The sequence below is a fragment of the Triturus cristatus genome, chromosome 11 (genome assembly GCF_964204655.1).
Source record: "Triturus cristatus chromosome 11, aTriCri1.1, whole genome shotgun sequence".
Taxonomy (NCBI): Eukaryota; Metazoa; Chordata; class Amphibia; order Caudata; family Salamandridae; genus Triturus; species Triturus cristatus.
Window position 1 is genome coordinate 486302240 of NC_140594.1, and position 24733 is coordinate 486326972.

Sequence of the window (24733 nt, forward strand, 5' to 3'; positions counted from 1 at the left end):
TTCGGTATTTACCGAATCGGTATTTTACCGATTTCTTAATTTCCGAATCGGTAAATACCGAATCCAGAAAATCAGCCCCCTACATCGCAAATGCCTAAATACCGGTCGGTAACGGGATATTTACCGAATTTCGGCCGTTACCGACCGGTATTTGGCTTCCTACATGAGGCCCTTAGTCTCTTTACTTTGACAAGACTACAACATATTTGAGAAAGTTGTATTTTGGGAAACAAAATACAGATTAGTTAAAGTCACATGATCTATGGTCGTTTTTCACAGTTTGTAGTAAGATCCAAACAATTTAAAAACTGACATTTATCACAGAGTTAATTTGAATCTCATGCTTTCCCACCATTAGGTGCAAGAGATAATTTGAACTGCACTGACTACTGTAGGTCAACAAATGATCGGTCAACAGAATATAAAATCTGCTCTCCATAGCTCAATAATTAGTCAATGTGTCTTTGCTGTTTCCAGGGAATTAATTGAGGAGTTACCTGTACTGTTTAAATTCCACTCACACATCCAAAAAACATCAGTCCAAGTCTGACATTTACGTTATATTTGTTTGATTTAGGACATGCCGAGTGTATGTACAATGTATATATTATGATTCAACCAATAACCACTGTTATTATTTCAATGCACAATAGTGCCAATCCCAAAACCCACAATGTACATAAATGCATTTACGTAAGGCCATATTCACTAAGGTCAGTTTGTGTGTGTGTATATCTACTCAGGTGTAGATCTGCTCGGACATTTAAGTGTAAATCTCCACTTTGGTGCTATTCATCATTTGCGTATATTTACATCTAGGTTTAGAGTTATGTGCCTCCAACTAAATGATCGAGTACAAACTATACAACCCATTTTATGAGTATAACATTACTATTGGCAACTTTCAGGCTGTTTATGGATATCTCCATAGAGGAAATAATGTCAAATTTGACTAAAGTTTGATATTTGTAAAAAGAAATATGTTAATGTAAATTAAACGTAGAAAAATCCATAACTACTCTTCACCTTTAACTGCCATATTAAAAAGGCAATGCACACTAATTTCTAAAACTAACATTCTATTAACCTCAACATTAATTTAATTATAATAGATATTTTTTAATATGAAAATATATCACAATTGCTTTCAAATTAAACTCATTCACCCTCCCAAACATTTTCTTTGGCATTTCATTAATTAGAAACGTTGTGTTGTAATTGTAATTTTACATGTAGATGCATTATTAGTTAATTAATTATAAATAGTTGACAACCTAAATGAATTAATTACTTATTTTGTACAAATAATTTTAGAATATATAAAATTGAAATTCAAATTACATCTATTTAATTTGAAAGATTTTCGATATTGTGTTATTGTTAAGAGTTATTGCCTGCCTCTATTTATGTCAATGGGAGTTTTTTGCAGTTCTAGAGGATGCCATTGTGTGGTGCTTTACTTAAGGGGGGTGCTAACTGCCGAACATGGCGGACGTGTATCGAGGCAGCTCTTGTGCCGAGCCACACAATCCTTTCAGTTTTAAACCCGTGGAAGAGCATCTAAATAATTAAATGAACCCCTGGATCCCCAAATACACAGCACACATTGAGGATGAAGTCCGAGCCACTGCTACTCTGAAAAGCTGCTGAAACGGGGCCCACACCATAGAATTAATGTGGAGTCAGGAGCTGAAGCAGAGGGGAGGGCTTTGCCGCAGCACTGGCCTCCCTAATTGCTGCGACTGTGGAGACAGACCATCTCACCCCGAGGGAACGGGATTGTGGTTTGACGAAATGCGCCAGCACCCGTAAACTGTAAAAGCCAAAGAGGAGGCCCAAGAGGGGACCGGGCGGACTGGGGTTGCAGCCAGATGCTGGGCCTGATACTAGCGCAGCCTTCGCCGGGCCCCCTCTTCGCAGCGGAGACAACAAAGATACGTCCAGTGGGGCCTAGCCTAGCTGCGGCGGCACAAATGCAACATACCTAGAAAACCTCACCATTCTGTAATTATCAGAAGACATGAGGGATAAACTAGAGGCCCCAATAACAAAAACAGAGATTAGAGGGGCTATTAAATAGCTCCCACGAAACAAAACACCCGGGATAGATATCCTACCCATAGAGTTTTATGACACCTTTTCAACCCAACTACTTCCACATTTGGAAAGATTATACCAAACAGCCCTACAGACAAGTATGCTACTCCCAACAACAATGCAAGCACTGGTGACCTCGCTGACAAAACCAGGCAGAGACCCCAACAATATCACAGGGTTCAGGCCACTATCATTACTGAATACGGAGTATAAAATATTAAGTACAATGCTCGCCCGACGAATACTCCCCTCCCTTCCACAGTTATTACACAACAAGCAATGTGGATTTGTACTGGGCTGTAACACATCTTTGAACATAGGAAGACTATACCATGTAATGGATTCCTCCCCAGAGGAAATCCCAAACGCTGGGTGGATCTCCTTAGACTTGCGGCAAGCATTTGACACCCTTAGCTGGGAATGTATGTTAACAGCTCTTCCAAAATTTGGGATCCCTCCCAAATACCTGCGATGGATAAAATTACCATGCACAGCACCCACTGCCAGGGCACACACAGGCATGCACATCTCATAGGCTTGCAATGTACGCAGGGGAAAAAGGCAAGGGTGCCCACTTTCACCTATACTATTTGTACTATCACTGCAACCACTGGCAATACATCTATGTCAAGAAGCAGTAAATCATGAACTATCTCTTTATGCAGATAGCATAATACTAATAATACCGAACCTTAAAGATGACTTATGTATCATAGCTAATATGTTCACTCAATCCAAAGGTATCCCATTCAAGATCTGGAACTTCAGGTCACACCCCACACCTTTAAATACTTGGGGATACAAATACATAGATCCCCCCAAGATTTCCTAGAGGGAAACCTAATATGAGCAATCTCCTCATTTCGAGCACAAGTATCTTTCTGTAGCCAGACGCATTTCTATATCAAAAATAGTGATGCTCCCAAATTGTTATACTATTTCACTAATTTGCCTATAATAGTTCTATGTCACTGCTTGAACCTTAAACACACTACTGACAGAACTGATATGAGTAAGCATCATAGACGGGTCGGATTAGCAAAACTGCAACTACCACCCGACAAAGGGGGCCTAGGGGGCCCCAATATCCAAGCATATTGCTTCGTGAGCCAACTACAGTGGCTGGCGTACTTGATAGCCAGCCATAATCTGCATGAAATAGAGTACTCCCCAGAAATACTTGCTTGTGGTATGCTACACACACTATTGCTCCAGCAGACACAGATCCCCAAAACGACACCACTGCTGTTAAAGGTAGCCATTATATACTGGAAAGCAGCTCTAAAGTACACACAAATAGCGATGCCCTATGCCCTGACTAGCCCACTCCTGGGCCTCCCCACCTCTATGGGTACACTGACATACCGTCAATTAAGCAGATGGGATCAGGCAGGAGTGAACACGGTGGGAGCACTGTACGGAACAGGGAGGTTGCACAACTACACAGCCTTCGTCCACGAACAAGGCACCTCTGACTCATTGTCTCTCCTGCAGGCAAACATTATCCGAGATGCCTGCGTTCACTTGTCCCAGCAGGGAACAGAACCCCCCACCCACGAGCTCATATATTTTCTGTACCTGATGGGAGATGGTAGACAACTCACCCGCTGGCTATACAAGAACATACGTACACATTCTGCAATACCCCTGGCGTGCTTACGAGACAAATGGAGTCAGACCTGGGCAGAAAACTCCAAGATAGAGAAAGCACAGAATATTAGCTTACCCCCAAATAAATCCAGTAATACTAGATTAAAATTCACCCAATATATGAAAGTACATTGAGCATACCTAACACCACATAGTCTACACTGTATGTTTCCAGGAATGCCTGCAAAGTGCCCGAGATGTGTAGACCCAGACGCGAACCTCATACACACGATGTGGGCATGCCCAGCATTATCAACATACTGGGCATACGTGATAGACAAGATATGAAAGACAGCAGGAGGGATGCATTGTGATACACCAGACAGCTGTTTACTAGGCCTACATCACCGTCCCAAAAAGCATAAAGTACAGGTGAGATTTGCTGACCTGGCACTATTATTGTCCAAAAGTATAGTAACCGGAAGATGGAAATCTCCATCCACACCAAATACAATAATTTTGCGGGAAGAAGTGATACACTGGGGGAGAGCAGAAAGTGGTGTACTCCGAAGGGAGGAATACAGAGGACTTTGCAAAACACCGATCTCTATGTAATGGGACATGATACTTAAATCCCTCAAAACTAGAGATGAGTCACCCACGTATGACCTGCCCTTTAACCTACCAGCCTTACAGACCGCTAGTACCTTGAGAAGCATAGCCCGCAGCATTACCGCCTGGACACCCCACTTATACCCACTTAACAAAAGAACTGACCATTAATTGTGTTAGGTATAAAAGATGCAGCCTACGAATAAAGTGCTGGACAACTTGTGCATCAGGTGTAATAGAGCACCAAGTGAAGAAGTGGGGGTGATAGTTTTTGGAATAATATGCCTCATAGACTGGGTGTTAGAAATGGGGGTCTCCAGTTGGCAATGGCGGGCGTCAATGTCCAAATAGGGACCCTTCTTCCTAAGTCAGGGCAAGCGGGCTACCCCCTTTGACAACCCCAGCTCAACCCTGTGGTAACGTAGCACAAGCAGTTAGGCCTATCTCAGAGGCAGTGTGTGAAGCATTTATGACCATGCACAACAAGGCAGCAACGACACCACAAAAGGACACAACTCAGGTAGGTATAGAAAAATAATATCTTTATCTAACAGTTTAACTCAAAATTCTCAAAGCGTTTCAACAACTACAATTCATGTCATCCCATAGGGACTCCAAAACGCAATTACGTGTTCAAAGCCGGGGCCTACGCGACCCGTTGCCCACCAGATACCTGTTGGTGAAAGGGGACACAGCACGCAGCTTCTCGAAGAAGTGGAGATGATAACAGGCGGACTCCCAGCGACCACAAGTCCGTGCTGCAGAGGTCCATAGCGTGCACCCACAATGATTCGGGCACTCAGGGACAGGCAGGCTCTCAGCGGCAGCAGCATGCGGCTGCAGCAGCCCGGGCTGGTGGTGGCGATGACTCTCGTCGTGCAGCTCCGTGGTGGGCTCACAGCGGCAGCAGCTCTCTCTTAGCTGCGGCGGCCCACAGAACAAATCCCAATGATGCAAAGTTGATAAAGGTGCGGGCACTCAGCAGCCACAGCTCTCTTTTAGCTGCGGCGCCCCACAGGACAAATTACGATGATGCAAAAGTTGACAAGGGTGCGGGCACTCAGCGGCAGCAGCTCTCACTTAGTTGTGGCAGCCCACAGGACAAATCACTATGATGCAAAAATTGACAAGGGTGCAGGCACTCACCGGCAGCAGCTCTCTCTTAGTTGTGGCGGCCCACATGACAAATCACGATGATGCAAAAGTTGACACGGGTGCGGGCACTCAGCGGCAACAGCTCTCTCTTAGTTGCGGCGGCCCACAGGACAACTCATGATGGTGCAAAGTGGCAAAGGGTGGGGGCACTCAGCAGCAGCAGCTCTCTCTTACTTCGGCGACCCACAGGACAAACCACGAGGATGCAAACGTTAACAAGGGTGCGGGCACTCAGTGGCGGCAGCTCTCTCTCTTAGCTGCAGCGGCCCACACGGATCCAGCGAAAGATTCAAGGGGTCAGATTTAGAAGGGCTCTCAGCGGCGGCAGCTCTCTCTTAGCTGCAGCGGCCCACACAGATCCAGCGAAAAGGTTTAAGGGTTTAGATTCTGGCGGACTCTTAGCGGCAGCAGCTCTCTCTTAGCTGCAGCGGCCCGCACTGATCCAGCGAAAGGTTCAAGGGGTCAGATTCAGGCAGGCTCTCAGCGGCGGCAGCTCTCTCTTAGAAGCAGCGGTGCTGGAGCAGAATTTTCTGATGAAAATCTATTGGGTTTTTAAGCTCTGGTTTGTCGATTTGTCGAAAATAAAATTATTAATCATTAATTACTAATTATTTGTTTTGTGTAAGTGTTTTTACTTATCAACATGTACGAATTAACAAGAGAGAACTACACGTGGGAATGCTTTTGTTTGCCTATTAATAATAATGTGCATGTTTAAACGTTGCTGAGTGCTGTTTATTTTAAAGCACAAAACGCTTTTGAATTAATGCTTTTCTGTGTTGCAAAGGCTAGATAATTACATACACATAAGGGTATTAGTGGGGTTAACACTGTTTAATCACTATGCTGTGGTAACGTTGTTTTTGTCTCTTTTAATTAAGATGGTCTATTTTGGCCTAGAATAACATGGCCGCCGTTTGCAGCCTGGCCTCGAGTGAGTGATTTGTGATGAGAGGGCCTTGCTGAATATGGTCGAGTCATCTGACCACAGTCTTCGCCTGGTTAAAATTTTCCGTGAGGACAGCAGCAGTTCTGGGCAAGCCTCCTGATGCATCTGAACAGCCTTGGAAGACAAAGGAGCCATAATGAATGAACTCTGAGCTCATCATGTCAGTTCCGAGGAAATGTGGATGCTAAAAGTTACTTTTTATTTTTGGTTCCTGTTCTGTCTTTTTATTTTTGTGATTTTCCTGAGCGGAGATTTTCCAAATGTAGCGATGCTACATCCTTTCCTTCTCGCTCTGCTCAGCGGTTCAGCGGACGTAAAGAACACTTTTTGTTGCTTTCTTTTGTTTAAATTTTGTTAGCCTAGAGAGGGTTTTTGCCACTTTGCCATTTTCTTCCCAAACCTGCGTTGGTGAGGATCTACGCTGTGAGGACGGCGACTCGGGAGACTTCTATTGAGAGACCTGTCCCGACCCATTCTGACAGTTAGCTAGAATAGGTAATTATGAGAAAAATGATTTATACTGATTGATTTTCTTTGACTAATTTTAGATAAAGCATTATAATTTTGAATACGGTGTTGGTGATTATTTCTTGTCAATTATTGAGTACTCTATTTTGATTATTGTTGTATAGATTGTTTAGATCATGATTCAGGACAGTTACAATAACTAGGTCTTATCGACCTCAGTGTAGATGCAGGGTGTTTAGGGGTTTTTCTTTCCACAGGTTCAGTGCTGGTAGAGTATTTGAGCGTATGTTAGTGAAATGGGCCCTAGTGTATGATGAGTGTATGTGCGTGTAACTGTGAAATTACTCTATCCGTGGAAGTAGGGAGATTTTGTACACCCTGATCTGCATCAGCGGCCCATACAGGGTCAGCAAAAGTTTCAAAGGTGCCCAGTCTGCGGTCCTCACAGTAGAACTAGAGGCTCCGGATTACTCAACGGAGGCCTCACCTGCAAGCAGAATTCCTCACACAGGAATTCAGACAGCTGACGGGGTGAAGTCTAATGTCCCTGAGACTTCTGCAGGAGGTGCTCTCGATTCAGGCCCTCGGGTAGTTTCTTCGGCAAGCTTGGTGAAAGTTTCAAAGTCCTTTCCTCTGTTCACTCGGACAGAATTTCGTCTTGACATCCAGAAGGAACACACCCAGAGAAAGTTCCAGCGCAGCATTTTATACCGAAAAAGTATTTGTTCTCTAAGGTCGCAAATCCAGTCAGAACCAGTTTGGTGGGGTCGGGGAGCACTTGGTTTATGAGGTGACATCCTGCCCTTTCAGAATGAGGGGGTCTGCTATCAGACGCCCAGTGGGAGATGGAGCCATCATTCACCTTGCCAGGCACGGCCCTGCTCGGATCAAAGAGTCACCCCTCCCCAGGCTTTGAATACCGATCTCTCTCTCCAGCCAGGTCTGACCCAGCTGGCCCTGCTGCTCCAAAACCAGACGGCCAATACACATACTCGCAAAGCCTACAGAAAAGCTTAGCAAGAAACGACCGCGTTTTCAGAAGAGGCATTTCTAAACATGGGATATATAAACAGTCCTTACTAAAAGGGGTCTCTCAATGTCCAGAGCACAAACATATCAATCTCGAAGTTCCTATCAGGTTCCTGGGGCGAGATAGGATGATAGAGAGTAATCCTCAACCGGCCCAGTCTGGCCAATGAGAACGGATCGTATCCCAGTAGCGACAGTGAAATGGAGGGTAACTCACTATTGGACATGCTACACAGATCTAGGCATTATGGTTATCCTAAGTCATACAGTCATTTACATACAGGGAGCATTCGCGCTGTGGCACTGATTAGCAGTGGCACGGCGCCCAGAGCATCTAAATCCAGCTAATATAATAAAATAGGAAGAGGAGAGGGGAAGGGAGACCCACGCCAATGATGCCAGGTCTAACACTGGGATAATGTAAAAATGGAACCTGTATCCGAACCCCAAATGTTAATAGCTGTAAGGCACTTGATACCATCCAGGTTACAATACGTGTATTCGAGTTTTGTATTGAAAACAACATGAGCTCCCAGGTATCATATATAATGGACGTTTTGCATGAAAAACCAATTAAGGGGCATATTTACAAGCAGGTGATAAATTTTCGGCCAAAAAGCGGAGATAATTTTATGGCCTAATTAGCAAGGCCACGCTAACGCGTGAAACCTTGCTTTAGCGTCAGGATTCCTAACGCCCAGCTTTGCATCTCTAATGAGATGCAAAGTGGGCGTTCCTGACCTAACATGACAGGAGAAATGTCGCTAAGCGACATTTCTCCTATCATCAAGCCCCACGCTATGAAGCATAGCGTCAGGAAAAGTAGAGATAACCCCTGTTATCGCTACTTTCCTTACGCCTGCTTCAGGACTGACTTAGCCATGATATCCTATGGAAGGTGGATATCATGGCTAAGTTTGTGAGTCACTATCAGCAAGCTAACGCCACATTGTGTGAGATTATCGCTGGGGTTCCAGCGATAATCTCACGTTAGGCAGTTAGCGTGAGGATTTTTATCGGTGAGGAGATAAGCGTTGCTAATAACACGCTATCTCAGCAATAAAAATCCACGTTACCCGGCGATAATTATCCTCACGCTAAAAGCGCTGAGCGATAATTATCGCCGGGTGTTGCTGATATGCCCCAAAGTTTGTTAAAAAAAAAAGTGTAGTGCTTTACTTACTCCAAGAGTAGCTTGTTTTGTCAGTATTAAAGCTGCAGTAGAATTAGAAGCATGATATGAATTGAAAGTGTCCTGCTCCGAGGTGGGTATGTGTTTTGTATCAGCATGTCCTCCACTAATCCTAAATAATTTACATTGCCCCATTTCTCAACCACTGCCCATTGTTCCTACCACATTTACTATCAAATCCTATGCTTATTTATGCATAAATCTCCACCATCGGTGCAAGATCTCCATGCAAGAAAAATAGGAGAGACTAAGGCGGAGACCTGGAGGTTTTTGTACTGCATTTTGGAGTTTCGAGGGAAGACTCATTTTTGTACACCAAAATAGCTTATGTTGCTAGGGCTCATAGTTACTGAGTAATCCTCTGTCAGATTTCAAGTCAATGATGTCTAGGTCATGGGAGAGTAAAAATCTCTGTCATGTTAAAAACATTTCAAATAATATTGGAAAATATGACCATTAGATTTGTTGTAGTTGTCTATATGATAATTGATATTACAGAAAAAAAAATCTCTGACCGAATATAATGCTGGAGCAAATATACACAAAAGAAAGTCATTTTTCTAAAATTTCCAAAATGGAAATTGTGAGGAAGGCTATAACCTGCTACTGCTTGGCAGCAAAAATGGTTTGGTTACACTGTCAACACAGGTATTATTAATAGAGATGTTCAAGGTATCACTAGGCTATCCCTCTATATCCATTTGATAGCTTGGCCAAGTTTAAGGTATAAACAATGCATGAGATGGCACGAACCACAGGACACTAGGTAGCAAAACTTGAATCAGTTGATGCTGCTAATAGCAGTGTGAGAGACCCCTTTGATTGAGTCGAAACCCTCAGATATTTTGTTTGCCAGTACCTTCATTATGGGACCACCATGAAATTAGGCCTGTAATTTTGATTAAGTACTCAGGTGATTTTATTGTACTGCCCCAGTCCTTCGCCCTAAAACAGCAATAGAAAACAGGTGTCTTAGACCACTTTTCCAGGATTGTAGATGGTTATTATCACCTAGTAAAAGTACCTCCTTAATTATACCAACCAATGTATGTGGACAATATCCGTACCAGACACCACAGCAACATTTAAAACAGAAAAGAGGACTGTTCTCCTTTTCTCCCTTTTTCTTCCATCGTCTTTTTGTCTGTAATACAGATATGGACTACTGTTAATTTTAGTATGAAACTGAATTAAATCTCTCTGGTGGTAGTGTGCTTCAAGACAATCAGAATACATACAATTATGACTGGGGCAGAGACATTTTAAGGCATGGGCAACATCCCAGGGCTATCTTCAGTTATCTTCAGTTCACTTCTGTGTAATTCTAGATCTCTACCCTTATCATAATATCAATGTTGTTTGACATCACAATACTTGAATCAGCAACATAATACGTAATAATAGTCAAAGTAGTTCCAAACAGGGGCCCCTAAAATATTTCTTGCCCAGGGCCCCCAACATCTTTAAGATGACACTGAAAGTACTTGTGACTTCTAGGCTATTTGGTAATTAATATTATTTCCAGGGATGTGCTAGTCCGATAAATGAGCTATACACCAATGTCCCCAAGTGCCTTTTCCTTCTTCACCTTCTGCATCTGGCTTCCAGCTGACCAAGGCCACAGAATATAGCCAAAAATAGTTTGAGAATCATCATGAAATCTGCAAGAACTACTGCTGCCAAAAGCAATGTATTTGAGATTTGTTTATCTGATTATAAGTAATTCAACTGACAAGCTAATGTTGATGTACCCCTCTTTGCGGATTAGATGTGACTGTCCTACCATATCATTTTATTAGGAGTACATAGCAGGGTAAATCTGAGAGTACCTTTTTGCTCTACTTTGGTGGTTTGGAAAAGATTAAAAGATTGCTCTTCTGAGAGATGAGAGGGAGTATGGAGTAAGAAAACTTCAAGATAAAACCAATGTTCTAGAAATAAAGAATCTAAACGAATTGGACGAGACTGAGCAAAAATACTTTAAGCAAAAAATGCTTAAAGTGTATCGTATAAATCCATTCCTATATGTAGGACCACATAGAACATGACAGTTTAGCTTATGTCAAAGGAAAATGCTAATTGTCCTGGAAAAAAGGGTTCACCATGACATTGTTAGAGGGATCTGGTACTTTGTTCAGGCGGGCTTGCATGCAATGAAGCTGGGCTATGACCCATCAAGGATGTTGCTTTTGACTTGGGGTGTGATTGCAAAAAACAGTTTAGCAGGATGGAACTGAATTTTGTAACTGATGAGGAATCAGATTAGAGAAATTAGGCTACAGAGCTTTGTGAACTCAGAAATAAGCTCCATCAAAAAGATAGATTAAATATAATGTACGATCACTGGATGCCTCAAGGCCATTCATTTCCTAGGTCACTTTCCATTAGCTGAATTCAGGAAGATTGCACAGGTCCAGCTGTCTTATGTCTGATAATAGCTCATGGAACTGGCCTGAGTTTTTTTTAAAGATCATGTAGAATACCTTTTGAGCAGATGGATTTCATCTGAGTGAAAAGAGGCATATCCCAGTTCAGCGGGTACAGTGTAGAGCAAAACTTCATGGGTGTCCTAAATTGACTTATTTTGTTTTCTGCATAACTTAAAAAGGGAAACATATTTTAATTCCAAACCAATTAAATCAAGACCACAGCAGCCCAATCACAACTCCTTTTACATTAGACTGTACCTTGCATCTCGTCCCAGACTCCTTCATAGCTTTTTTTACAATAGCAGTCCAGGAATTTTGTGATGGTTTTTACCCATGATAACAACTGTGGATTTGTAGATGCTAGGGTTGACCGGCCTATTGTGCATCTAAATTCCACTTAGACAATCGGAAAAAACTGTGGGTAATTACACAAAAGGATTTGAGGACATATACAGCCACAGATACAAGTTCTGAATGGCGAACATCTCGAAGCATAGTAGATATTCTTGCATTGAAACTCTAAGGTCAAGAATGGCAAAGTGTGATCTAGTCGTATGTCAACGGTCAACTGCCACACATAATGATATCTTAACATTGTTGCCTTTTCAAACATAGTGTATGTCAATTTCCAACACAGAACCACATATAAACACATCCAAAATAAAGTAAAAAGAACTGAGGCGGAGCCACTAAGCCATCTGCATTAGTACATCTGATCCACAGATAGAAATTGCAATATTTCATAATATATTTACAAATGGACCCCTCAGTAATAAGGACTTTTACTTCATGGTTGGTGGACCTGGCCCTTATTGCAGGGTTATCACCAAATAGATTGCCTTCCTACACCAATTTTTCTGGGCTTCTTTTTGTTGGCTTTAGGGCTGGATATTTTACCACTGCTAATCAGTGCTAAAGTGCAGGTGCTCTCTCCTCTAAACACAGTCAAAATAATTAGGGGGATGCCCAAATGACCCTCCTATACCTGGGCAAGGGAACATCTACGGTATATGTACAAATGATATAGAGGGATAGATCATATTTACTTTCTGCACAAGAGTTTATTAATTACCTTGGCAAAAAATCAATGTCTTCTGGCAAAATTAAATAATTATAATGCAGGCACAAATATCCATCGATGAACATCCAAACACATAGTGTACCACAATACACACAATCAATACATCAAATACAAAACAATTTTTTCTATTTACACTACAACACATATATACAAACTCATGTGTAAAGTAACTCAATCAAAAATCCTTTCCCCTATAAGCTTATTCCATAAAACATGTGTGCACTTAACATTGCCTAGTGCTACATCAGAGGGTAGTCCTATCAGCAATACAAAGATATAAGTATTTCATCTGAATTTGTAATGCCAATGCAACTCATGTATTTATTCCACAATACGGTGGACTCCTCCTTTATCAAAGTGTCGACGCGTTCGCGTTTCAGCCTCCACTTTCTTTATGGCTTCCTCAGGACGGGGATATAATCTACAAAAATAATAACGCTAAAATGAACTTTTAAAACCTTTGTTTTAATTTTTATATTTGCGCTGTGTAACCAGTCATGCACGGCATGACTGGTTAAGACCTGTTTGGCAATTTGATTTACTTGTAAGTCCCTTGTAAATTGTTCCACCATATACCCAGGGCCTGCAAATTAAATGCTACTAGTGGGCATGCATCACTCAATATGCCACCCACAGAAGTAGCCTTTCAAATCTGTCTCAGACCTGCCACCACAGGATCTGTGTGCACAGTTGACTGCCGCTTCAAATTGGCATTTAAAACTTCTTACCAAGCCTTAAACTCCTCTCTAGGTAGCCCTATGGGCAGGATGCTGTGAAAGTAAAAGGTAGCACAGGTACCTTTATATTTTGCATGTCCTGGTAGTGACAAACAGCCTTTTTCGTGTTTTACTGTTGTGAGGCCTACTCCTCTCATAGGCTAGCATTATGAATCCCCTTATATACCTATAAGTGGAAATTCATGATCAGAAAGGAGTGGTGTTGCCATGTTTGGTATGTTTAGAGTAGTAGTGATGAATCCTACTTACTAATACACCTGGATTTTACATTACTATTTTAGAAATAACACTTTTAGAAAGTGTAATATCTAAGGGGTTGGGCTATATATTGTCAGTAAGATTAGGCCACTATATATCCTAAAACAAAGTAGATTTACCTTTACTGACATTAATTAACAACACATTCAATTCAGTGTAGTGGGCACAAAACTTAACTTAAAGAAACATGAGTACCTTTTTATTCTCATATTTTCTTTCAATTTATGACACTTAGATTCAAAATCAACATGTTGTAGACTTTGGAACCCAAAACCAATGATGGAACTCAGGTAACTTTTTTCAAAACAACCACAATAGTGAACACACTTGCATAAACAATAGATAGCAATCAAATCATACTTTCAAGTCATCACTTTTGCAATATGACTTCTGCACTAATAGGTGATGTTGCCAAATCTCCAGTCATAGGGATCGAAGAATGACTTAGCCAATAAGAATTAATCAGGCAGGGCTCTAATTATGACCCCCTGTATTACACTGCAAACAGAAGGCTTGTGGCCTGCAAGAGACAGCAGACTACAACCCCTGCGTTTGTATTCCCAAACTGGAAACGTTTTCTTTGTAGTAAACGTTCCTTTCACAAAATGGAACAGCTTTTAAACAAAAATGAAAAGCATTGGCAGGAGTAGGGAGTGAACTCCTGGATCCCTACCTGCTCCCCATAGTGGTCACCCAACACAATTCTTAAAGGGGAAGCTGTCCAAGGGGGGGTCAGCTTTCCCTTTGTGAATGGGATACCACCTCCGTTGAGGAGTCACTCATTTTTCAATGGATTGCAACCTCAATTGCGTCACAAACCATTGATATAGCACAATGTGATCCACAATTGGGCGGGAGTCCTTCTTTTACATCCCTACCAACTTGAGATTCGGGACGAGTCAGTAAACATATTGCGCGATTCACAAAGGCTTTACTGTATCGGAAAATGGGGGTTATTACTGGAAAGTAACATTTTGCATCCACAACTTTTATCATTTTAGAAATCACAAGGTCTGGCACCCTGAAACAGCTTCACACATTTGGGCCAAATTATTTTACCTATCTCTTTACTCTCTGAAACAGAGCTCTTTGAACCCTGCACAATGGCATAATGCATCATGGAGTACCTTACTCAGTCAAATACAACTGAACCACAGATTGCCCACTGCCAATAATCCTCCCTTTCAATGTTCTCTGTCTTCTAGCCAACTTTAATTTTGTGGCTACGTCCTCCCTCTGACTCTACTCAATGGAATGCTACTCTCTGGGTTCCTCCTATGGATTCTTGACTTCGGTAACTTTTGTGCATCCCGCCATTTGTGGAGATGGTCTCCGTCTATACCCACGACCCGGACCCACCATTTTGTTTGACCTTTGTTCCGTTCCTTCTTCCCTCCCGACTCCCCCAATGACCCTCGATCGTTTCTCTCTTTTTGATGTACTGCCTTAAATATATATATATGTATATATGTGTTATATATTTGTCCAATCCTAATCGCTGTTAAAATGTCATCCTGTGTGAACCTACTATTTGCATATATAGACCTCTAACCATTAGTATATGTAGTAGACCTTTGTACTTACTACCATTCCTATGTGATTTTAGAGTTTATCTGTTTGTATATCTTCCTTGAGTGACTTTACAACTTGTACATGTGCAACTTTTTCCTGTTTATATCTCTTCCTGTGTGAACTTACTATTTGTATATATAGAACTCTATCCACTAGTATATGTAGTAGACCTTTGTACTTACTACCATTCCTATATGATTTTAGAGTTTATCTGTTTGTATCTCTTCCTTGAGTGACTTTACAACTTGTACATGTGCAATTTTTTCCTGTTTATATCTCTTCCTGTGTGAACTTACTATTTGTATATATAGAACTCTATCCACTAGTAAATAAAACTGTCTCTTGGAGCTCCAATGAATGTACCACTGGAAGCACAGACAAATGTGTGCTGTGTGTTTAAGATAACAAACTTAACTCACCCTATCTCCAGTTCCTTCCCATTCAATTACCGCATTGTAGATATAAAGAAATGTTGAATATATACTTTTGAGGTGCTTTTCGAAGCAGTTGCTTACCACATAGATGCTGTCTCAGTGCGCTAGGACAGAAGGGAAGATGCAAGAAATATGAATGGATAGGAATTCATTGGTGGCACCTGGTGTGATATCCTTTGTAGGCATACCCCAGCCCCAAATGGCCTGCTTCTTCATAGGTTCACTCACTACCACCCACTAACTGTGCCTAAAGCAACTGCCTCACAGGTATTTATATTTTTTTAGAGCGCTACTCATACCAGTACAGGTTGTCAGAGCACGTTATATCACACACACATTACACATAATCAATGACTCTGACATGTGTAAATCAGTACATAGGAAATGTTACATAAGACAAAGAGAACTACAAGGTGTAGGAGTCACATATCATTCATACGGTTAGACATTATATTTGGAATGCTTGATCTGAAAAAGCACAAGCTGAGGAATTAAAAGTAACACAGTGGGTGGGGTCGACTTTACAAATAAACATGTACTTATTATGCCCAAAAACCCTTTCTTAGGAATATTAGGAAAATTAAAAACTAGGGGAAAATCATAACATTCCAACTTATATCTTACTGTTTGCAGGCATCTCTTTCATGGCAGTTCATAGCTTACTGTTCTATATTAGGTTTGTGATTTATGATCTGCAAGTTTACTACTCTTTTCCCTACATTGCTAGAGTGAGCCAAAAGTTAAAGTCCTGTCTATCTGAGTTTCCTCTGTTACAGTCTCCTTTATACTTCTTTTCACTTTCCAAATCAAAGCCTTTTTGTAATCACCAATGCCAGGACCCTGGCTCTGGTGAGGTTAATATTTCAGAAGGCAGAGACAACGACAATTCAACAAGTCACACCTCAATGGTCACTGCAGCATATGAGCACAGTGTCCACAAAAGGGAATCGTTATAACCTCTCCAGCCCTGATCAAAGCACGCCAGCTTTGGTTAATACCCGTGTTCAATGAGGCAGGTATTCTCTGATGTGATGCAACAGTGCTTTTCTGCGTGAGTGGTACCTCTGGGAAACTTCTGTGCACGTATGCGGAATGTTGTGATGCGGTTAATGCTTGGATAGCTCTAAATTACTATTCACTTTATTCCATTTGAACAAGATTGTCTGACGATTTGTGTGCATTACTAGAATTCTGATGATTTTGTTTTTTATTATTGATTTGAAAATAGTATGTTATGGATTCTTATATATAGTCTGTATTTTGGTAAAATTGACTGCTTCAACTAGGATTAACAACGCTCCATTTAGGTTTGATCATAGAATGTTTTTGAGTAATCGAACACGGTATTTTTTGTTACTTACATACTTCAACGTACTCACTAAAGAAAGTTTGTTTTGTTCATATTCAGTCTCGAGAAACCAGAGATGCCTCACTGATTGATTGTGTAGAAGTAACACAAAATGGGTTTACAACACGTATAGTGTATTCTAATCACATTTACACTACGAAATCAATTCGGCTCTTTGGTGAGACATTAGTAACTATCTCTTAATCTGGTTTAGCATCATTTAAATGAAAGTGGCATAACTGATGATTAGGAAATGGCAAATAAAATTGAATAGTTTTGCATATAAAAGGTGTGATTTCCTCTTACATTCAACTGTGAATATGGTTTGCTTAATAACAGAGAATAAAAGGTCCACACATATTGGGGTAAGGGATTTGTGTGTTGGTTGTACCATAGTATATTTGCTGTAAGGGTGTGGGCATTTTTAATTATTCTTAGATAGTTTCAGGAAACCTTGAAATTCCCACATGGGTAGAGTTTCCTCATCTGCCCACGTCAACGCCATGAGCATTTATAATGTTTATCCTGCCTACCCAGCCTGCATTCCATCCTCCAGGATATCCCTGTGCCAGTCAGCCTGGACAATGAAATGGTGGATAGAAAGATGTGCTGCCCACTTATAACAGCTGCCACTGGAGAGGGCCACTGGGGCAGTGGGTGGAGGGTGGGTGGAACAAACATTTTCTTCACACCTCTCTTTTGTCTTATAGTGTAACCACGCTGTGGCTGTTGCCCTTCCCTCCTCTCTCGTCGTTACTGAATCCCCCTGCACAGTGTCCCTGAACCCTCAGCTGTCCCTCTTGCTGGAGTTTTCAAGGTTATGTATGTATGTTTCAGTGCCACAGACCTTGAGTCTAGCAAGATTGTGCCCAAGTATGTCTATACTTTTCTATTACAGTAAAGGAGAGCACAGGGAAAAGGTGGCACAAGGGGTGGACAGGGGATGTCAGTGAAGAAATTAAAAGCACGCAAATAAAAATGATGAAAGTCTTCCTAAAGGAGCTGGCCTGATGTGCCTTTGAGATTACTATAAAACAAATTAACTGATCCTAATGTCACTTTGCAGGTCATCTGCGGCTCAGAGAAAATAGAATATTTTGTTCACTAACACCCTTTACTGAGGTGATAATCATGAAAAACATACATTTCTGGCAAAGACATTTTACCCTTCCCTAGAGTTGCACTCTATGATCAGATGGAAGGTACTTTGACACTTTGTATGGACCAGTGAATCACCTATGTTTCTTGCTATTTATATGTGGGTTGCCAGGGGAGTTGCTTAGGTTTGAGCCAAAACTTCAACGGGGTTAGGATGACTGTTCTTCTGGCACAGCATGATTGTGTGGGAAACGAGGACCTATCAACCTGTATTCTGATTGATGAATGCTCTCCTTCACTCTCGTGAGGCTGCCAACCTGTATCATCTTGCTCCATCTGGGTAAGGAAAGGTAGGGTGTGGATGAACTGGGTCAGGAAACCCAGTGGGAACAAGAGTCACAGGAGAACTATGCTGGGCTGTCTTGAAATTTCTGTGAAAAGAGCTCTCACAGCAGGGGAAAGGGTAAATGGCTGCCAAGTGGTCAAAGGTCACCCTTTGCTTTGAAGGGCCCCTGATGACAGCTAGATTAATTTCCCACTGCCACATGGGACACTGATTCTGTCCCTCAGTGGCTACTCACTTTGGAAGATCGCCCTTATGTTTTTTTTTTTTGCCAATGTCACCAAGTTACTAAGCTTCTCAATAAAACACACTCCGAATTGTTTAGCATTTTTAGTGTAGTTCGTCCACCACCCACTTTTAGAAAATACTGCAAAGATTAACTTTATACTGCTGTGATACTATTTCTGAGAGACCACTGTCTGTTACAATTATGATTTCTTATTTTAACATTACAATATACAAGACTCGTAATCAGCCTAGTCACCCAGCCGTCATTAAACATGCACGTTGTTCGCATTTAAAAACACCAAATGCTAACAAACCATCTGAGTTCTTTTTCACCTACGCGTGGTGTGGAGATTTGCAACTATCACTGTGAACACTTTTTAGACACAGGAATGGCACATAAACCATCAATATAAAAACCATTGGGCATTTCACCTTCATTAATTTATGCATTCTCTTCTCTTGTACGCACGGTCCACACCGCTGGCTATTCTAATAATCACTAACTCACTAAACCTTTTGGAGACTTAGAAGGTTTACTATTCATCACGAAGTTCTAACTAGTACGCCTGCACACCATGGGAGCACCCAATTAACTTACGGTACTTTTCTTGTAAGGCATAGACCTAAAAACTATCATATTTATTCACAGCAAATCCCCTGACGAAGGCACAATGCCGAAATGCATTGGGATTGAGGAAAACAAGCATGAGCCAATGCTGGACATGAAGTAATAACCTTTGTGGACATTGAGCATTGTGGGATTTGAAGTTTGTTAGTAATATTGTGATGAGACAACAATATTAAACATATCAACTACAACGGGCAATACATGTTTTATTAAATCGTTTAGAAACGCATTAAATCCTGTCACTAGGATCAGTTCAGTGCCTGGGGGACACTCGCCATTAATTTGGGGGTGCAACAGGACATATTCATTTAACACTCAATTCAGAGAGTGATACCCTGGAGCATGGCACAACCACGTAAATTCTACTTTTAAATATAGCGGTGCAAAGACTGACACTCCATTAATTAATATGCAAGACTGTTCATTGCCCCTTGCTTTAGTAAAGTATGGATTATATTTTGATAGAAACAAACATGTTTAAGGATTCATGGTAATTTAATATCCAAATATTTGTTTGACTTGGCCATCTCCGTGGGGTCACCCCCAAACGTTTTGCCTTCACCCTACCATGTTTTCTGAACCTGATTTTGTTGGCTTTTAGGACTCTGTGCACTTTACCAATGCTAATCAGTGCTAAAGTACTCGTGCTCTTTTCTTAAAAGCTGGCACCACGTATAAATGCTGGACCTTCAGACCAACTCTTTAGTGCACTCCTGGATCAGTGGATACTGCAGAATAAGGACAGCCCCACTGCCAGAGGACTACCCTGCTGTTTGAAACCTGTCCTTTCTGTCTGAGAAGGAAGAGTGGACTGGCTCCCTTAATCTCAGGCCACCTGAAGTGACTCCAAGTGTCAGCTGACTAACCTCCTTTTCATAGCGATAGGGACAAAACAAGCTCCAGAGGCCTCCCTGCAACTGCTCAGGCTGATCTGCTGCAACTGGTCTTGCCTAGACATGCAACTGAAGCAGTCTGAGTTGTGTTGGCCTCTGCAAGAATGCATTCTTGATCCCCAGGATATGCCTCCACATGACTTTGGCACTTGGTTGGCATCTGAGTGCACTCCTCTGAACACAAAGGAGAAATCCTGAAGTATTGGGCTCTTCACGAGCGCGAACGTGCCTGTTCCCCCCAAGATCCTGCCATGCAAGAGGACCACCAACGTGAACCTCTGGTAAAGCTGACTCTGTGCTGAAGCGACCATCAGTGATAACCTTCAACGCAAGAGCTGTACTTCACACTACTGGATTGACAGCCAGGGGTGAGCACCAATGTGAAGCGCCAGCAATAACCACCTATGATGACCAACACGATCTTCGCACCACAGAGATGACTGACTGCAATGCCTGGCCTGCCCTCCATGCTACCATGATGACCATCCACTATGCCCTCCCTACTCCTCATTCCCTCCTCCACTGGGCACTAGACTCTTCACTCTAAACTTTGAGAAGGCAACTTATTCAGCTGGACTAGCCTGGTCTTTGTATCCAACTCATGCACATTTTCGGTTGGCCTGAAGTAGTGTCATTCCCCAGGTCTAGCACTACCAGAAAACTGTGTGTGGTGCTGTGTGCTTTTGGCCGCTATCTTTGAAAGTCTATGTCTCCGGTTCTACTTATTGAATTTTTGTCCTTTTGGTGTCAAACTATTTATTGGTTTTAATCTATTTTTCTAAATTAGTGTGGGATTTTTCTTGTGTTGTTTTCACTTTATTACTGTTTAAGTGGTGCATGAATACTTTACACATTGCCTCTAAATTAAGCCTGACTGCTTTTGTGCCAAGCTACCAGGGTGTTAAGCCCAGGTAATTTTAGTAATTTTTTGTGGTTCAGCTTGACAAGTATTGTGGTTGTTACTTGAGAAGGATTCATACCCCCTCAATCAACAACCCAATTTATCACAACATTTAATCATCTCTGACCTGTAACGCCCTGGAAATGTCTCTGCAGTTATATTTGTAGATTTAATGTTGTCTTGCATAGCTTTTCCTGCCACTCTCTGAAGCCTCCAGCCTAACTCTGGGACACACAGATAACAGGATTTCATTATTGTATGGACGGGATTGTGAGAAATAGTAGTGTGGGTTTGCCAGGACTATGCCCAGTGCAATCTTGTTTAGGAGCAGAAAAAAAACATATTTTCATGTATACAATGCTACGAGTCGTATTGAGTGAACTGCTTGAACGGATTACTTCTATGCTTTGGAATTGTGTCAGGAAGATACGAATATGTAATAATATTCAATATGCATTTTGAAGGCTAAATAAGACATGCTGTGGACTATACAGTGTATGCAGATTTCCATGTGACACCTATCTTCCTCCGCCACTATATAAGGTCTCCTTTGGCAAATAAACAGATGGAAAATCAATTGTTATCTTTTAAGTTGGCACAAAGGGGCTTGTTCTTTACACTGAACATTTCTCAATGAGGGAGACAAAAGTAGCTCAGCTCTGACAACGAATCGCTATTCAATCCCCCAAGCTATTTCTAATTAGCATCTACAACACCAATGGGATTTGAATGCCTGCCAGGGATCCTCCAGAAGACGGTACGTTCCCAGGCCCTAAAAACAGGCAATTTCCACTCAGGGGGCGGGAGTGGGGCTGTGGGGGTGCTAGCTGGAATGCAGCAGTGTTATATGGCTCTGTGCTGAAGCAGTAAAGCCATTCCTTTCTTGTGTTGTTTGGGGGCAAGCAGAACTGTCGCCGCCTCACTGCTTCAAAGTAAGGATTATAGGACAAGAGGCCGTTTAGGAAATCTCTGAGCAAAGGCCTTAGAGAATCCTGTGGGATGCATATCTCTTTATTGTCGTATGTAAGGTCTTGACTTCTGTGGCTGATTAGAGATTAAATCTGTGCTTCCTACACATCAGTTGCAGATGGTACATTTCATTGTTTTTGTTTTACCGAATGCCATGGATATCTCTGGATTCTTCATGAGGTCTCTTCGCTTTGAAGCTGCACCTGCATAAACCGATACGTGACTTACCTGCGGCTCAAAGAAGGGATGAATTGGCACTTCTTATGTAATAAAACACCTGGATTGGAATGTATATTTGAAAATAATCATAAGGCCTTACGAAACCTTGTTTCACCTACAGGATGGTATGAACGCAAAGCCTGACGGGAGCCCCGGTTTCACCTTCAGTTAATCGCTTTATGGTTCTTTATTAGCACACACAATATATCATGGGCCACTCCATCTTGGTCTACCTGGCATCTCGCTAACTGTAATCGATTCATCTTATATTCCGAAGAAGCTGAACACGCTTTGTTGAAGTTTGTCTAGTATTGAGTTTGAGCAAGATTCGTGTGTGTGCAACTGTCAGGATGTGGTCTGCTAAGGTACCATATGCACACACATATAACATATAGAGTATTCTCAATCAATAAATCCTAGTAAAACACATATCACGAAACATTTCTTGCTCGTGTTGTTTCATATGACATCAATTTTGCATTCAGGGCCAGAAAATAAATCTGCCCCCCTGACATGGTTCCATGCAGCGTTGTTCTGTTCATAACTAGCAGTCCCAATATTGAAAGTGTGCACTCCTGTGTTCTTGACAAGGTAAGTCTGTGGAGGGTGGGGCAGTAGAACCATTTGAGTGGTCTGGGCCTCCAGATTAAAAGGTCCTCATAATTACACATTTGATTATTTTTAGAATTTCATAATTTAGGAATAAAAATTGTATTCAGGCTGTGAACTGAAAAGTCCTGCCCTAAATCACAAGTGTCATTACTTTGTGACGGATACATTTATATAAGATGAGGAGACTGGTGAGTTTTTGCTAAAATAGACTTGACAATATCAGACACTAATTTCACTCCACAAACTTAAAGGTAATGAATTATTTAGCTGGCATTGCATATGAAGCACTCTTTATCAAGGATTTTGTAGAGTCACCCAAAGATGGCCAAACTCTTCTTCAGTGTGAAGGCATGTCAATGTATCATCTGGTCCAGTGGCGGTTCCTCCAGCTATGGCGTTGGAGCGTCACCCCACTGCTTTCAAGCATGGCAAGAAGCAAAAACATAAAATGATAATAACTTTCAGTTATTATCTTTTCATGTTTGTACTGCTTTGCAGGCGGGCGGGTGGGCGGGCTGCTCTGCTTTTGGAGTAGGGCAGGGGAGGACTGGTAGTACCCTTCTACGTGCACATGACTGTTTGGACGGCCCTCTCGGGCCGCCCAAAACAGTCATGCGCACTTTCCTTGTTCTCCATGCAGCGTGCATCACAGCCTGCGTGGAGAACATGCCCAGGCCCCCATTCCCTGATTGAGCGTCGAACCAGGATGCTCAAAACCAATGTGATTGGTCAGAGGAGCCTGGGTGCCCACCAATAGCACCGCTGCATTGCAGTGTTGTGATAGGCCAGTGGGGCCTGTCTGTGCTACTTGTTCCTCATTGAGAGCAGGTGCAGAAACACAGGACCCAGCAGCAAGGTATTTTTTTTTTTTTATTATTATGCGCGACCCCACTCTCTCCCCACACAACCTCCCCCACAACTCTGGCACACGCCCCCCACCCACGAGCCATGCCGGCTGCCACTGGTCTGATCTCCATACTGCCTTCTTATCCACACTACACCACTCCCACCCACGATGAAATGAGGCAATACATTCTATCCTCCTTGCAGTGTTATGTTAATCGTTATTCAGCGAGTCTTAATGTCTGTAAAGGCATGTACAACATGTTGCTTTATCTCGAATCCTTAACTAGCAATTTCAAATGTGTGCTGATGTGGCAATGCACATTCAGTAGCGTCAAGTAATAGGAACCAGAACAACAGCGTTTAAAGAACATTTGTAGAAAGCAAATCAGGACAAATGGCAACTCATATTTCTTTTTTCGTGGCCAGTGTTGATTTGCCATAATAGGATTATCAATCTTTTATAATACCAAGTCTTATTAATGCTAGCAATTTAGCCAAATATTGCTCAGGCATATAACTCGGATTCAGGACCTTTAACAATTGGTATAGCCCTTGGCAGTGGGCTGTAAGGATTTAGTAAGAAACTCTCAAGAAGTGCAATTTAAGAAGAGACATGCGTTTAATTCAGAGAAACATAAACTGTGCCTGTTGTTATTAACCAGACCCTTTATGGTAATATTAAATCTATATGATCTGTATGCACGGAAATGTACACTAACTGAAGAAGGAGTTGATTAAAAAAAGGCCACAGTGCTTCTCCCACAATGATATTATGATGGGGATGAAAATGATGTTAACATTTGGATTGTATCTTTGGGATATTCCATGGCAGCAGGAGAGGCTGAAATGGTCCTTATAGAGATGAGATTAAAGTATTTTTAGAAACTGAAATGTTGGCAACAATAGTTAAAATATGAATACATTTGAATTTGTTATACTTTCACTCAGTCAGTAAAATGTCTGCACTACACTGATTCAACCATGATAAAAACTGGATAGAAACCAAAATTAAAAATGCATAAATGTTGGATCAGTCGCTCCCATG

General features: G+C 41.8%; 1 protein-coding gene across 1 annotated transcript in view; it reads right to left on the reverse strand.

Annotated features, from left to right (window-relative positions):
* ZMAT4 (zinc finger matrin-type 4) overlaps positions 1 to 24733 on the reverse strand; it is a 2296526-nt gene that overhangs the window by 1585610 nt on the left and 686183 nt on the right. The window lies entirely within an intron of this gene.